Consider the following 16,031-nt stretch of genomic DNA (forward strand, 5'->3'; position numbering starts at 1 on the left):
CGATTGTCAACAATTATAAAAACAAGGTGCGAGGCTCGAATAATCGTATTTCCTCTTCTCAAACTTTTGTTTACAAGCTGAAGGAGAATTAGGGAGAATTTACTGTATTCTCGTGAAAGGGCGCCGTATTTGCGAGCTTTTGTCTCGAAAGTTGATTGACCGAACGAAATGATTCTTCTTTTTGCAGATTAATTGTTTCGACCGATCTAGGGCAAATCATTATAGTTTACGTGCATCGCATGTCCGAGTTGGAACTATAGATGATCCAGTGTGTCAATGTGGTTGCCCTAGCCAAGATATTAATCACGTAGTATGGCACGTACTATTGTAATTGAACAATTGCGGGAACAAACAATTTGCTTTGTTGGACGTAATATAATGCAATATAGTATACTTAAGGTAATGCTATCATCTGGTTTACACACTGCGATTGCATGTATTGTATTGTTAACAACTTTTTGTCGATTGTATTTTCTTGTAGGTCGATAGGAATCTCAGGCGAGATACCAGGAGATAGATAAAAGAAAAGAAAATTGTTTCAATCTTGAGAAATTAGATTTTTAAGGCCAAATAACGTATGTGAACTGGAGGAACTTATGGTCCAAATTCGACGTCTCAATCAACTCTCGGGAATACCGGTACTGTTAAATTTTTATTTCCAAAACTATATGACCGATCGAGTTGAACTTATTTTTGCACTAATCTAGAGGGTTTAGTAGACCAGGACTAATTTTTTGGACCCCAGAAATGCATGTGAACTGGAGGAACTTATGGTCCAAGTTCGACGTCTCAATCAACCCTCGGGAAAACTAGTACTGTCAAATTTTTATTTCCAAAATTATTTGTCCGATCGAGTTGAATTTATTTTTGCATTAATCTAGAGGGTTTAGCCGACCAGGACTAATTTTCTGGACCCCAGAAACGCATGTGAACTGGAGGTACTTATGGTCCAAAGTCGACGTCTTAATCAACCCTCGGGAAAACCGATACTGTTAAATTTTTATTTACAAAAATATTTGACCGATCGAGTTGAATTTTCTTTTGCATTAATCTAGAGGGTTTAGTCAACCAGGACTAATTTTTTGAACCCCAGAAACGCATGTGAACCAGAAGAACTTATGGTCCAAAGTCGACGTCTCAATCAACCCTCGGGAAAACCGGTAATATTAAATTTTTATTTCGAAAACTATTTGTCCGATCGTGTTGAATTTATTTTTGCATTAATCTTGATGGTTTAGCCGAGCGGGACTAATTTTTTGGACCCCAGAAACGCATGTGAACCAGAGGAACTTATGGTCCAAGTTCGACGTCTCAATCAACCCTCGGGAAAACCGGTAATATTAAATTTTTATTTCCAAAACTATTTGTCTGATCGAGTTGAATTTATTTTTGCATTAATCTAGAGGGTTTAGCCGACCGTGTCAAATTTTTTGAACTCCGGAAATTAATCATTTAACGTCGCTTCTCAAACCGCTCGTCCGATCGTGACGACTCCTCTCAGACACCAATCCCTGAGACACCTTCTATCCTTTAAGCAGCCAGGATGAATTTTTCAGTTACCTGTAAAGCAGCGTGTCATCGTCCCTCGAAGACCGTATCCGCCGGAAATTCCGGGAACTTCATCGGGGGCCGCGGACGAAGTGCGCGAAGTTCCGGGATAGTTTTCTTTGGGTTCATTAAACGACTTGGCCCTGAGACCGGCGGCTGACTAATGCGTCCTGGCGGTGTTGAATTAATCAGGGCCTCGTGCGGGATATATCGGAAACGCATCGGAAGCTTATCACGGCGATTGGTAGCGACGCAGGCGCGCGCGGATCCGCGTGTGGCGCGCGGCAAGCGTCGCGTTTCCGCGAGCAGTCGGCCGAAAGCCGCCGCAGATCGAGCACGCGAGATACCCGTTGACGTGGCACCGGGTAGTTGCACGAGGTTCTGATCGGGTCGGGTCGGGTCGGTTCGGTTCGGTACGAGGGAAACAGTGTGTTTCGCCTGGGAAAGTCCTTTCTGGAAGCTGTTCGAGCGAAATCGGCCGGCTCTTCTCGGAACCACCGATTCGGACGCGTTCGCGCCGAGTCGGACGGCCTCGCGGCGAAGTTAATCGCCTACGTACGCAAAGCTGTGAAACGCCTTCAAACCGAGTCAAACAACGGCGTTGCGATCGATCGGTAGGAAAGAGAGCCGAGCGAGCCGGCTTCGTGTCCCAGAGTAGTTTCGCCGCGGCGAAACGCGAGCGGACGGGAATATTTCAGAAGAAGAATCGGCCGGAAGCGGAGCGGGGCGGACGAGGTTTGTCGCTATGAGACGGCTGGATTAATCGCGGCTGGCGGAACAGAAGATAGGGGCGAGGGAGAGGAAGAGAGGAATAGAGAGAGAGTGAGAGAGAGAGAGAAAGAGAGCGGCTCGGTGGTTGTGCAGGCATCCGAGGGACGTGACTCGACTCGAACGGACAAGATCGACGAACCCGCCGACATCGACGGATTTCCTGGCACACACGCGAGGACACCGGGACAGGGCACGTTGACGCGACAGGGCTCGCCGCAAGAAATCAACCCTATCGATCCCCGGCCGACCTAGAATCGATCTCTCGCGCCGTGCGAGAACGAAGCTGGACTCGGCGAGGAAAACAAATTCGGGACGGGTTCTAGGCTCGGCGCCGAGGAAACGGGATCGACCGGCTCGTTGTCCTAACCCGAGCGCGCGTAACCGCCCTGTGAAACACGTTCTGTTCACCGTGCCGCCGACCGGGCCGGGCTGCCCTCGGTCCAGATAATCGAGATTTCCCGCGGCACGCGCCGACACCGCCGATCCTCACAGCCGCGGGGACAACACTGATCGAGCCATTCGATCGAGGAAACGATGAACTGCCAGAGAACTGCTAGCCCCGCTACCCACCAAAAAGACCACCCGCCGAGCGGACCGCCACGATTTTCCAGCGCTTAGGGTGCCAGACAGGTAAATCGCGGGATCGACCTTCGGCTCCGGTCGAGTCGAGTTCTCGCGAAGTTCTCGCGAAGTTCTCGCGAGTAGTTCTTTCGCGCCAGAGTCGCTCGAGCGAGCTTTCGAGGTGTCTAGATTTCGGCGTATTTCCGCGTCTTTCGTCGTCCGATCGAAGCTAAACGCGTCAGGGTTCGCTGCGATCTCGATTAGCTTCGCCCCGAGCAACGGGATACGATCGCCCTAAAATCGACGCAACGATAATCGGCTTCTACTTCGTCGAATCGACGGTTACATCGAGTACGAAGGGGCATCTTTCTCTTTCTCGCGAGCTTTCATCGTGAACCGGCGAATCGATCTCGCTTTAATCGACGCGGCTGCAAAGCGGAAAAGACAGATACGCGAGCGCTGCTTCGAACGATGATTATTCGATCGAGAATTAAAAAGTTCGACGTGCTCGCGCCGTTGGTCTGCGACTGACGTCCCGTGAGCTGGCTGCGTTTTTCATATTCGTTTTTATATTTACACGGGCGCGCGTATAAACTGCGGGACATCGGATATTGGCTCGCTAAATTGCTCTCTTCTCGCATTTGACGTTCGATATTAACTCCGAAAGTGGACAAAACGTGTCTAGTGCGGATGACGTGCGACTCTCGGGATAAACGAGCCCTCGAAGCCGACGCGGAGCGTTTCACAGAGCGTTTCGTCTCTCCTCGGTGAAACAGGTGCCGTTTCATCGACTTCGCCTCGCGCGCAGTGTCGTCGAAAGATTCGCGCGCGCGCGCTTGTAAAATGATATTTATCACTGCTCGCGATGCGCTCGAATCTCCAGGGTGACGGCCAGGTCAGTGGCATCCCGCGTGTCGGAGAAACGAAATTGTCTAGGGTCGGCAAGAAATGATAGACGACTAACAACGATTGATGATACGGCGCCTTTTGTGACAAACGACCGCCGAACGCGCGAGGAATATTCGCTGTCACTGCGAATATCTCGAACCATAGAATCAGGGCTGGTTCGCTTAACGAGGCTTGCACCGAGCTGGGTGCCTCCCTTCGGAACTGGTGCTCGAGAGGGCCCAATAAAAAAGGGATACGTGTCTAATGAGTAGACCGCGGATCATTACGGGAAAGAAACGTTTCCTGCGTCTGTTGCGAAGAATACGAACGACTTGGGGATTCTTCTTTATTCGTAATACTTTTCGTAAGTTGAGGATGTAATTACGTCGATACTCCTCGGCTTTTCTTTTTTAATGTTCGTAGCGTTTTAAACTGTTTCGTAAATCGTTTCAATATGAAACGTGTTTCACACGCGATCGACGGCAACCCACATGCAAGATGACTTACTATGCGCATCGATCAGAATGAAATCTAGTGCTGTAACCAAGCGAACGTTCTGTTATCCGAACATTCATTTCTGTCGAATCCGGGTAATCGAGCTTCCCCACGCATTTTTCTCGTAACTGCATCAAATTCGCGGTCCATCAACGAGTCTAATTCCAAGTCTAGTGGAATTTTAAAAGAATATTTTGAATATTTTGAAATGCGCCTTTATTTATTTAACTATTAGTTTAGTTGGATTGAAACTTATTAGTTTATAAAAGTAACAATAAGACATTTATTAGTTATGTGTCTTTGTGCTCCGTAAATCAAGTGAAACTTATTAGCTTATAAAGCAACAATGAGACATTCATTAGTTATGCGCCTTTATCGCTTGATTTACGGAGCACAAAAAAACAGCTGGAATATAAAACAGCTGCTTTTTGTGCTCCGTAAATCGAGTGATAAAGGTGCATAACTAATAAATGTCACATTGTTACTTTTATAAGCTAATAAGTTTCAATCTAACTAAACTAATAAGTTTATAAAAGTAACAATAACACATTTACCCTAATTTTTAGCAAGCGTTATCGTAACATTTGCCGTAAAATAACAACACATAAATCGAATAAATAACTCGTAAATGTAACAAAATAAAAATGAATAAATAAATACATAATCGTAAATGAAACAAATTAGTGACCCGGCATTTCGACGGATTCCGAAAAAATCTACTGTCGAAAGAATATTTAGAATCTCTGAACGAAGCAACGACCTTCAAAGAAGGCAGCTTCGATTGTTCTCCGAGAAACAAAATCGGGTCCCGTGTGCGCCGAAAGAGCGATCGCTGCGATCGCTCGTGATCGATCGATCGCGGTGTTAGGCGATTTCCAAACCGTGTCGAACTCTCGCGCGTCGTTCGCACGCGCGTTTAGGTCTCCTCGTTTTTCATATTCATCCCCCCCGCGCAGCGTGAAAACCGTGCTGCCGGAAGCCCGGGCCAGATCCCCGCACGAGGATCTTTTATTATCGGCCTCATTGTCTCTCCCGATCGCCGATTTCATCGTTGATTCACGGGGACGAGCGGTTGGGCCGGCCAACGTGCCCATTGTACGCCGCTGCCACTCGCCGATAGCGCGATAGCCTGTCGATAGCGCTCGATAATCGAGCCACGCGAGCCGCAGCTCGCGTCTAGCCCGGCAATTTCCTCTTCCAGCGATCCTTAAGGGCCATCCTAGTCCGCGCCGTTGTACCCGTCGCTATTCGTACCGCAAAACCGCGAGCCCTTTGTTTCGGCGCGCTTTGCGCGCTCTCCTTTATACCTCGCCCAACAGTGGCCATAACCCTTTAAACAAAAGAAAAATCGTGCCGGCGAAGGTCGAGTAAAATAGTCCTTGTGCAGCGTGTTCAGACGCGAGTCTAGGGTCCGTCCTTTGTTTTTCCCAAGGGACGGAGGACGTTTGTTTCTCTTGGCATCGAGTCCACGCAAGCTTCGAAATCGATACGACACGAACAGAGAGGCGTAGAAAACAAGGAAACTGTTAACGACGCGATCGGATCAAAATTGAAACAATTTTGCGCGTCGCGTAAAGCGAAACGCGAATTAATTTGATTCCGATAAATTATGAAATTAATTACGATCACGTCGTTGCGCGAGACCTGTGACGACGGACAGTTTTACGTTCCGCAATGTACATTAATCTCGTTTTCTTTTTTTCTTTTTTTAATGAAATTAATTTCGCCCGCGTCGTTGTGCAGGAAATTTCGAAATACATATTATCAAGCTGTTCGAGCGACGCTTCGTTGCGACGTTCATTTTCGTATTTCAATGTTTCAGCGGCGCGTGTTGTCGGGACGCGTTGCTGCTCGCCGTTAACCTTTTAGGCACGACGCGCCACTATAGTGGCTTTCGCGGATGTCATCTCTCTGGACGACGCGCCACTATAGTGGCTTGCTCTACTAGCTCACTCGCTCATCGTTTGAATCAAATAATCGTCTTCATATGCATTGTTTCACACTTCTTTTGTCTTCGCATCGATTTACAACAGTCTACAGGATGTCCCAAAAATGTCTCGCAATCCGGAAATGGCGGGTTCCTCGGATCGTTTGAAGCAACTTCTTCCTTTACAAAAATGTTCTCCGAGGCACCGTTAACGAGTTATCAACGAAAAACAGTGACCAATAAGAATCGAGTATAGCTGACGCGAGGCGGCCTAGCCAACCAGCGCGCGAAGCCCAGTTCCGCTCATTGGCTCGATCGCCTCGCGCCAGCCGAGCTCGCCTCACATTGGTCATTGTTTTTCGTTAATAACTCGTTAACGGTGCCTCGGAGAAAATTTTTGTAAGGGAAAAAGTTGCTTCAAATGGCCTGAGGAACCCGCCACTTTCGGATTGCGAGACATTTTTGGGACACCTTGTATATACAGTATCAGACTCTGTGCAGTACACATCAGACTCTGCTGTCCAGAGAAATAGCCTCGCGCAGAATTCAGCCGTACCTAAAAGGTTAATACAGGATCGTACGTCGCCTCTTGTTCAACAAGAATCTCCCCGGCGCGAAGAATATTTAATTTGCCGCGCGTGCACGCAGCTCTGCTGCAGCATTCTACGTAGAAGAAAATAATCCCCACTCATTAATTATGGAACAATGGATTTTTTCGGGGATACGGGGGATACGTGGTGCGCGGAGTTTCGCGTTTGTTCCGAGTTCGGTAGCGAGATCTCGCGGCGCGGGCTCTATTCAAACAAAATTTCATCTCGACCGGGGATGGTAACGGGATCATCCCGCGGTTAACGAGACGCGGAACTCGAATCCCCAGTTCGCGAGATACTCCTGACCCACGTACGCGCGTATACACGCACATGCTCGAGCGTCGTTTCCATCCCAACAACGCGCTGGAGATGAACGCAACGAGCCGAAGTGCTCTCGATTGTGGCCGAATCCCGATCTTCCCTGGCTACCTTTCAACCTCCCGGTTTCCTCGAACGAATCGAGGAAATTCTCCAGCCGGTTTTCCAGCAGTCTTTCGAGCCCGCGCGAACCGGCTTTGCGTAAATTCCTTCCGAGAGGGTGGGCTCCGTCGTCGAAGGATTTCCTCGGTGCGACCATAAAACGCAGAACTTGCCGCACGGCCCGCAACACCCGTTCGCTTTGTTCCTGTTGCGACGTGTCGCTGTCGGAAATTGCGCACGGAAGACATCTGCCGAGGCGATCTTTCCTGCGATCATTGATACATCGTCGAACGATCGTATCTACAAGGGTGTCCCAAAAATGTCTCGCAATCCGAAAGTAGGGGATTCCTGAGGTGATTTGAAGCAACTTTTTCCTTAGCGAAAATGCGATCCGCGGCTTCGTTTACGAGTTATCAACGAAAAACAGTGACCAATCAGAGGCGAGATCATTCGGCGCGAGACGGCCGAGCCAATGAGCGGAACTGCGCTCCGTGCACTCGTTGGCTGGGCCGCCGCGCGCCAGCCGAGCTCGCCTCTTATTGGTCAGCGTTTTTCGTTGATAACTCGTAAACGAAGCCTCGGAGAAAATTTTCGCAAAGGAAAAAGTTGCTTCGGATGACCTCAGGAACCTCCCATTTCCAGATTGCGAGATATTTGCGAGATATCTTCTCGACGAAACCCGAGCGAGCACTCGTCGTCGGACTCGTTCCTCGCGGCTGCCGATCCTCGGGCAACGTTAACAGCAAGAAACCGACGTTAAACGAGCACGTGTTCCCTCTCTGCCAGCACAGTTCTAATTAAGCCAGGGAAGAATGTAAAGTCTTCTTTACCGCCTCGCCCGTTCACCCTTGCCGCGAACGCGTTTTCGAGTCTACTCGTTTCTCCAGTGCCTCGAATAAGCCGGAAAGCGTGTTCGTTCGCTCGTTCATTGGAGTACACTTGCGCGATCTCTTCGGGAGATTCCAGCGAAACGTTCGTTCACTCGTACAGATTCCAATGAAACTGAATTCACGCATTCTAGGTTGTGGCGCGAGGTCGCGCGGTATGGTGAGCGTATTACGGAACAATGCTTCAGGCGTCGTCTGGGACCAGGTTATTATTACTCGGATTTTTTCGAATAAACGTTTTAGGCGAGCTTTTTGTTCGGATGGTTCTTTACTCGAATGTAATTTGGAAAAGTAATGTGCAAGAAATAAATCGAAATCACTTCAAATTTTATTCAAACCACTTAAAAAATTTAAATTATGTTAAATTTTATTGAATCACTTTAAAGATCGAAATCACTTTAAATTTTATTCAAATCACTTTAAAAATCTAAATTATCTTAAATTTTATTGAATCACTTTAAAAATCGAAATCACTTTAAATTTTATTCAAATCACTTTAAAAATCGAAATCACTTGAAATTTTATTCAAAACACTTTATATTTTATCATCTTTGTTCAAATCGATCATTTTCCGTGTGAATTTCTGTACGAATAAATTCTTATTCGAAGGAAATCGTATTCGAGTGAATTCTCCTTCGGATAAAATTTTATTCGGGCATATCTTGATCTCGATAAACTTTTATTCGATCGAATATTTGTTCGACGGTGACGAACACAATTTTATTCGTTCAGCCTTATCTCTTATCCGTCATGCGAATAAAATGTTAATTAATAATAATATAATATAATATATATTATAATATATAATATAATATAATATAATAATAATAGTAATAAATATAATATAATTTTCCTTCAGCCTATAAACAAAAGCGAACAATTTCGGAAAAGGAGATACGATCATTCGTGCCTTGCGCCACGTTCTTATAATTATTTTTACAATTATATGCAACACTAAAACCGAGCCACGAGGCTCGAATAACCGTATCTCCTCTTCCCATACGGTCCATTTTTTTAGTCCACATAGTCCTGAAAAATTAGGGAGATTCGTTGTAGCATCAAATTCTTTCTCAAGTATACGAAAATATTTCGATGCTCGCGTAAACCGAGCACTTATTTTATTAAATTATTCGATAAGAATTTCAGCCGTGTCCCGGCGACTCTCTAAGTACAATTTGACACGGACGACGGACAGATGTATTCTTTTTCTCTAAATAGCGAGAGTGCAGGCCGTCGAAAGCTCGCGAAAGAAGTCGGACGGGAGACCACATTCGACGCGTGCACTCTGGAAAAGTTCGCAGCATCCGCCCGGCGTCGGTGTTCTCGGCATCGGGGATGATGCACCCGGCTTGGTTCGGAAATGGTTCAACTTTTATTACCGACGTTCCCCGACTTCCAGGCGATCTCCGACCGCGCGTCGATCCGCACGGTTCGTCCCGACGATTCCCCGCTTCGTTTCTTCCGTCTGCGAGCCGGCAAAATCGGCGTCGCCCTTTGTTTCGCTCGCGGAGAAAAATCCTCTCGCCGCGAGGAATTATTCCTGCCCCGGGAACACCGCCGGCCGGCCGGACGCGTTATTCGATTTTCCTATAAATTTCCGGAGCCGTGATTTTATTAAATCCCCGTCGGCCGTTCCGTTTAAAACGTTAAGTGCCCGGCGCCGCGTCGGCGATGACGAGGGAAATTCTTCGACGCTCGGCGCGGCGGCCTCTGGCAACACCCGAAAATTCGACTGTGCCGAAAAACAGAATCGCGTCGAAATCTTGCTAAGTGCAGCGATTTCTCCCGGAAATGCCAAATTTCGAGTTGCCGTGAATTTCCCTGGTCCTACGACTATGCGATTTATCGCTACGTCTATGACAAGGTTCGACGAAAAACAACGTTTGGCCGCTCCGAATCGCTTTCGAATCGTCGCGAAAAATTAGAAATAAAAAAGTTAGGACATCGTTTTTGTTCTAGTGTTACTATGTATTTATACAGGGTGTCGCGAAATTATTGTACAACCGAGAAACGAGGAGTTCCTGGGGTCGTTTGAAGTAACTTTTTTCCTCAGCGAAAGTGCAATCCGCGGCTTCGTTTACGTTTCGTTATTAAGGAAAAGCAGATTTGCTCTTTTTAATCGAGTAAAAGACTTTGGAAGATATTAAACGGTTTATCTCGTGGCAATCTTGAAAAGAAACTCGATTAAAACAGTGTCTTCGGGTAATCTTCAAATCGGATGTCTTCAAATAATAATAAAATAATAATATAAATAATAATAATATATATAAAGTAAGAGAAAGTAATAATATGAATTAACACTTTTTATTAATTAATTAACATTTCAAGAGAAAGCAATAATATGAATGGACACCGACGATAAATCCCAAAAAGAAGCGAAAAACCGGTATTCTGCTCGAAAAAGCGTAAAACCGGCGAAAGCTCGGAAAATATTGCGAACGGGAAGACCCGTTTTCCGTTTTTGGGGGGCCACGAAATAAAGTTCATTGGATTTGCGTATTTATCGTATGCAAAGCGTGGGTGTTCGGGTATTGCGCCTGCTGAAAAAAAAATAAAAATGTTTACCGCAACCTCGTGGACCGCGGCGCTAAATTCCGAAGAAGTGAAAATACTGTCGCTCGAAAACAAAAAAAAAAAAGCGAAACTGACAACTTGCAAAATATTGCTAGGTTCTATTTTCGGCGGGCCAGGAATAAAGTTCATTGGATTTGCGTATTTATCGCATGCAGAGCCGGTGGGCGGCCGGTATATTGTGCCTGTAAAAGGAATTTCTTTAGCGGCGTCCCACGCTAAAGAAGCGAAAATGCAACTAAAACGCGAAAAGAAAAAGAAGCAAAAAACGGACGAAAAGGTTGCCATCGGACGACGTGTCCGCGAGAGCTCGTGTTCCGTTAATGCTGGTGGATGAATTTGTCGACGACGTTTATTCATTTGTTGTGCGCCGCGCGGAGATTCATGCGACATTAAAGCTGCAAGAGGAATTTCTTTTGTTGAGAACCCGACGCACGATGCTGGTGAAGCAAAAATTCGACGACCATTAGGTGCTTGAAATATGATGCGACCCTTGCGCAACGTGGCTGTACAAATCGTGTGATTTACGAGCTTGATATATATACAATATACAGAGTGTCCCGGAATTGTGGTATTTCCGAGAAGTGAGGGATTCTTGAGGTGATTCGAAGCAACTTTCTCCTTTACAAAAATGTTCTCCGAGGCACCGTTAACGAGTTATCAACGAAAAACACTGGCCAATGAGAGGCGAGCTCGGCAGCCGCGCGGCGGCCAAGCCAACGAGCGCGCGGAGCCCAGTTCCGCTTATTGGCTCGGCCGTCTAGCGCCAAGCGAACTGGCCTCTCATTGGTCAGCGTTTTTCGTTAATAACTCGTTAACGGTGCCTCGGAGAAAATTTTTGTAAAGGAAGAAATTGCTTCAAATGACCCGAGGAACCCGCCACTTTTGGATTGCGAGACATTTTTGGGACACCCTGTAATTGTATTGAGGTGTATTATAGTTTACAGTCTCTATTGTAAATAAAATGCCGCGACGCGAGAGAAACGGAGTGATTCGCAACAATATCATTCTTTTTGTCGTTCCAAGTAATAACAAAATTAAAGGAAGGCATATTAGCCATCGTCTAGTAGACTAGTCGTCCCTCCATCATCTAAAAAAAAACTCAGGTAATTTCATCGAATTTAAAAAAAAACTTATTACATTTCAGAAGGTGAAACGCTCACTTTCGCGAGCCACCGTACGAAACCGAATCGTTTCGACCGGGGGCCGGCATCGTTAATCATTGATTTCGAGAAGATCCGCGCAGCAGCATGGATCCAGCATCCTAGAATGGAACAGCGTCGATAAACCTAGTTTCTCGTCACGGTGAAAGAATAATACTGGGATCAGATCGTAGGCGGTCGGGGGGGTTTTACGGTTCCGAGGCACGGGCGGTCTGGTGGTTGGAGCGTTATACCTTGGCTCGCGTTCGGTTTCCGTAGTGTTCTCGCGCAGGGTTCGCGGTCGCCGGTGTATCGATCGCGCGCCGTTAAAAATCTGCCCGTAATTTACAGTCCATTTCCCGTTTAATAACTCCGCGACCGCGGTAAAGAGCGGACACGGGTCGCGGGAAGGGAGAACGTGGCCATCGGCGCGGCAGAAAAGTTCGCCGGAACGGAACCGAGCCGACCGCGTGCAAGAAGCGCGATAAACGAGCGTACGGATGCTCCGAGCTCGTTAGCCTGCTTTGACACCTGATCGCGCGAGGGTCGATACGCCGTTGTCGACTCGACGGAAACCGTCGAAGGAACGAGGAAACCGGAAACACGCAGCTCGGAACCGCGGCGAGCCGAACTCCGGCCGTTGGACGAGTCGTAAAGCGTCGAGCAAATACTTTTCACGGCCGCGAGACGCGACCGTTAACCGTTTCACGACTGCTACCCCTTTTCCAGCGGAACGTGCTCGTTATTCGCCCGATCCGACAACCCGGGGAACAATCGAACGAATTGAGAAGACAGATCGCGCCGATTTGCGCCCCTAATTACAGCGCGATCGAGCGATTTTCGACGGACGGAATTCGCCGGTGATCGAACGCCGATTGCAAGACGATATTGAAAACAGAATCTCAATAAATACAGTCGGTAATTGCATTCCGGGAGCCGCTCGACTCAGCCACCCACCCGCCCCCGCCCCTTAATCCGCCGAGCACAAAGAAATGCACCAGATGTTTTTCGATTAACTCTCGAACGGCGCAGCCCCGAAGACGTCGGCAAGTTACTCGGGCAACGATAATTAGACTGTATTTAGTGGGGGGGGGTTCGTCGGGAACTTTCCTTTCAGATGCTCATTTCCTCGGCGCGGAGACCCTTTCGGTATTAAAGTGCAGCCTGGCTTGTAGTTTCTCTGATTGCGACGATAAAAATGTGACCTCTGCAGGTTATTAACTGCCATGAGGACGTCGAGGTCCGATCATTTCGTTCCTCGCGCCGATTTTCTTCGGGAGAAACAATTGGATTTTCCGCGCGCGTTTTTCGCTCGCGGGCCTTTTCGATAAGCGCTTGCGAACCGCGTGGCGATAATTTGTTATATTCGGTGTTCGGGGCGTTGCGGAGGGACAGAAACGGGTGCAAAATGTGGAATCGATATTGCGAGTCGTTTCTTTCTTTTTTTCGAGTCATCGCTTCTTGGATCCGATTACCCTAATCACGTTGTTTCTTCCCTCGAACAATCCGAGATGCGATCGGGCCCCGTCTCCCTTTATCGTTTCACCCGGAAATCCTCAATTTTCGCGGGCGGGCTCCACTTTTCACGATGCCTAATCCGCAACAGCACTCCGCCAAACGGAATCGCTGGCATTCTGACGATGATCGCGGAGTAATTTCCTCTTTCCCCCCCTCAGCGACGGTCCAGGATAACATCGCGGGGGAGAGAGAGAGAGAGACTTTCGGGCTCGGGGGAATGCACGTTGATCCGGTCAAAGGGTTGGAAAGCCTCGGAACCGTCTGGCAAAAGTGGAGCGCGCGATAATGGGTCGGGGTAACTAGGAGACTCGAAAGTCTCGCCCCCTTTTTCGATCGTTAGTTTTCGGGGTATTTGCGAGATCTCGCTGGCCGAAATTATTTTTCTTACTCGGCGGGTGTAAAATGCGATCGATAACTCGTTCGTTAAATTTTCACTCGGTGGAAGTTAATTGTGAACGAGTGAAAATTGTTGATAAAATATTGAAAATGTTATTTTTGTTGTAGTATAAAAATTATTGATGACATATTCAAGATATTGTTTCTGTTATAATATCAAAATTATTGATATAATATTCAAAATATTATTTCTATTGTAATATAACAATTATTGATGAAATATTCAAGATATTATTTCTGTTATAATATCAAAATTATTGATAAAATATTCAAAATATTGTCTATTGTAATTTAAAAATTATGTACTAATAAAATATTCAAAATATTGATATATATATAATATATCATAATATATTATATACAATATATATAATATATATAATATATACAATAATATTGATATATATAATATCAAACTATTATTTCTATTACAATATCAAAATTATTCATAAAATATTCAAAATATCATGTCTATTATAATATTATAATTATTCATAAAATATTCAAAATAGTATTTCTATTACAATATAAAAATTATTGATCAAATATTCAAACTATTACTTCTATTACAATATCAAAATTATTGATATAATATTCAAAATATTGTCTATATATAATATCAAAATAATTGATAAAATATTCTAAATATTATGTCTATTATAATATTAAAATTATTGATATAATATTCAAAATATTATGTCTATGTATATAATATCAAAATAATTGATAAAATATTCAAAATATCATGTCTATTCTAATATTAAAATTATTCATAAAATATTCAAAATATTATTTCTATTACAATACCAAAATTATTGATCAAATATTCAAAATATTATATCAATTATAATATCAAAATTAATAATAAAATATTCAAAATATCATTTCTATTATTCAATGGTTTCGAAGCAAATTTATGAAAGAAATATTACTATCGTTTGCATTATACGCCATATAATTACGAAAAAGCATGTAAAAGAAACTGAAAACAATCAAGCACTATTCAAAACGATTTTATACTTCGTTATTTTTTCTCGACGCGAGAAATCAAAATTTGACGTTTCATGCAAAATTTGACGATCCGCTGCGCGTCGCCAACGAGACCGTGCGACGAATAAAAAACCGCGGGGTTGTGTAACGTCGCCGACGAATTCCCAGGCAGAAGCAATTTAACCGCGGCGTGTGTATCCAGAGCAGAAAATTCATCCGGTTTCTTAAATATCTCATAAGAACGGAAGCTGCCGTGTGGGAAGCCTTCGGCAGGAATGTCGCAGAGTGCCGTTGCGACGGCGGCCCGGAATTTCAGGGTGTCTTTGAGAGCAGCCAAGCTTCCCGCGCGGCGAACAGCCCCCGAAAACTGTGCCCGCTCGAGAGTTTCCACGGCACTCGATTCCGCCCACGCCGTTCGACATCCGTCGACGGACGACGGCATCCGGCGTCGTCGCCGAAATAAGCCCGATCCAAATAAATTGAAATTAATCCCGGCGACGCGGGACAGGCTCTCGCAGCTGCTGCGCGCCGTCGACTCCCTAAAACCGATTCCGTCGGCTCTCCGAATGCTGAATCGCTTGTTTCGAGAAACGCGACGCTGTCGAGATAGAACGCTGTTATTCCAGTAATCCCGCAGCTCCGCAGAAAGCCACGCTGCCGGCGGATATCTGCAAACAATATATCACGGGCATTTTTTTTTCCTCGGCGATCGGTGCTTGCGTTCTGCATGCCGGAATTTAATCGGCAACCGGGAAAATTTTACGACGCTTATTTTATGCGGCTTTTTCGCTGTGCTCCTTTTTCGAAAATATTTTTCGTTGCGTCGGGCCGTCCCAATTTCTCGATGATCCCGATGATCCCGATGATCCCTTTCGGCATATTAGGGAACCAAGTTTTAAATAATTAACGCTTAGCCAACCGAACGGGGAGATCACCCTATTTTAAATTCAGTCGATCGATGACCGATTGGGGAAATCTTCCACGTGTAATCAATGATTGATATTATAATAGATGTAATATTTTGAATATTTGACCAATAATTTTGATATTGTAATAGAAATAATATTTTGAATATTTTATGAACAATTTTAATATTATAATAGATATAATATTTTGAATGTTTTATCAATTATTTTGATATTATATATAGACAGAATATTTTGAATATTATATCAATAATCTTGATTTTATATATAGACATAATATTTTGAATATTATATCAATAATTTTGATATTGTAATAGAAATAATATTTTGAATATTTTATGAATAATTTTAATATTATAATAGACATAATATTTTGAATATTTTATCAATTATTTTGATAT

General features: G+C 45.0%; 1 protein-coding gene across 2 annotated transcripts in view; it reads left to right on the forward strand.

The window, feature by feature from the left end:
• The first annotated feature begins 1,867 nt into the window (after nucleotides 1–1,867).
• Nucleotides 1,868–16,031, forward strand: part of LOC117218068 (uncharacterized) — a 68,028-nt gene continuing 53,864 nt past the window's right edge. The window contains exon 1 of one of the 2 annotated variants that reach the window (XM_033466135.2): nucleotides 1,868–2,949. The gene's annotated coding sequence lies outside the window, so the exon portion shown is untranslated. The remainder of the gene's footprint in view (nucleotides 2,950–16,031) is intronic. The other variant, XM_033466136.2, reaches the window with a different exon arrangement.

This window comes from Megalopta genalis, chromosome 1 (assembly GCF_051020955.1).
Source record: "Megalopta genalis isolate 19385.01 chromosome 1, iyMegGena1_principal, whole genome shotgun sequence".
NCBI classification, from domain to species: Eukaryota; Metazoa; Arthropoda; class Insecta; order Hymenoptera; family Halictidae; genus Megalopta; species Megalopta genalis.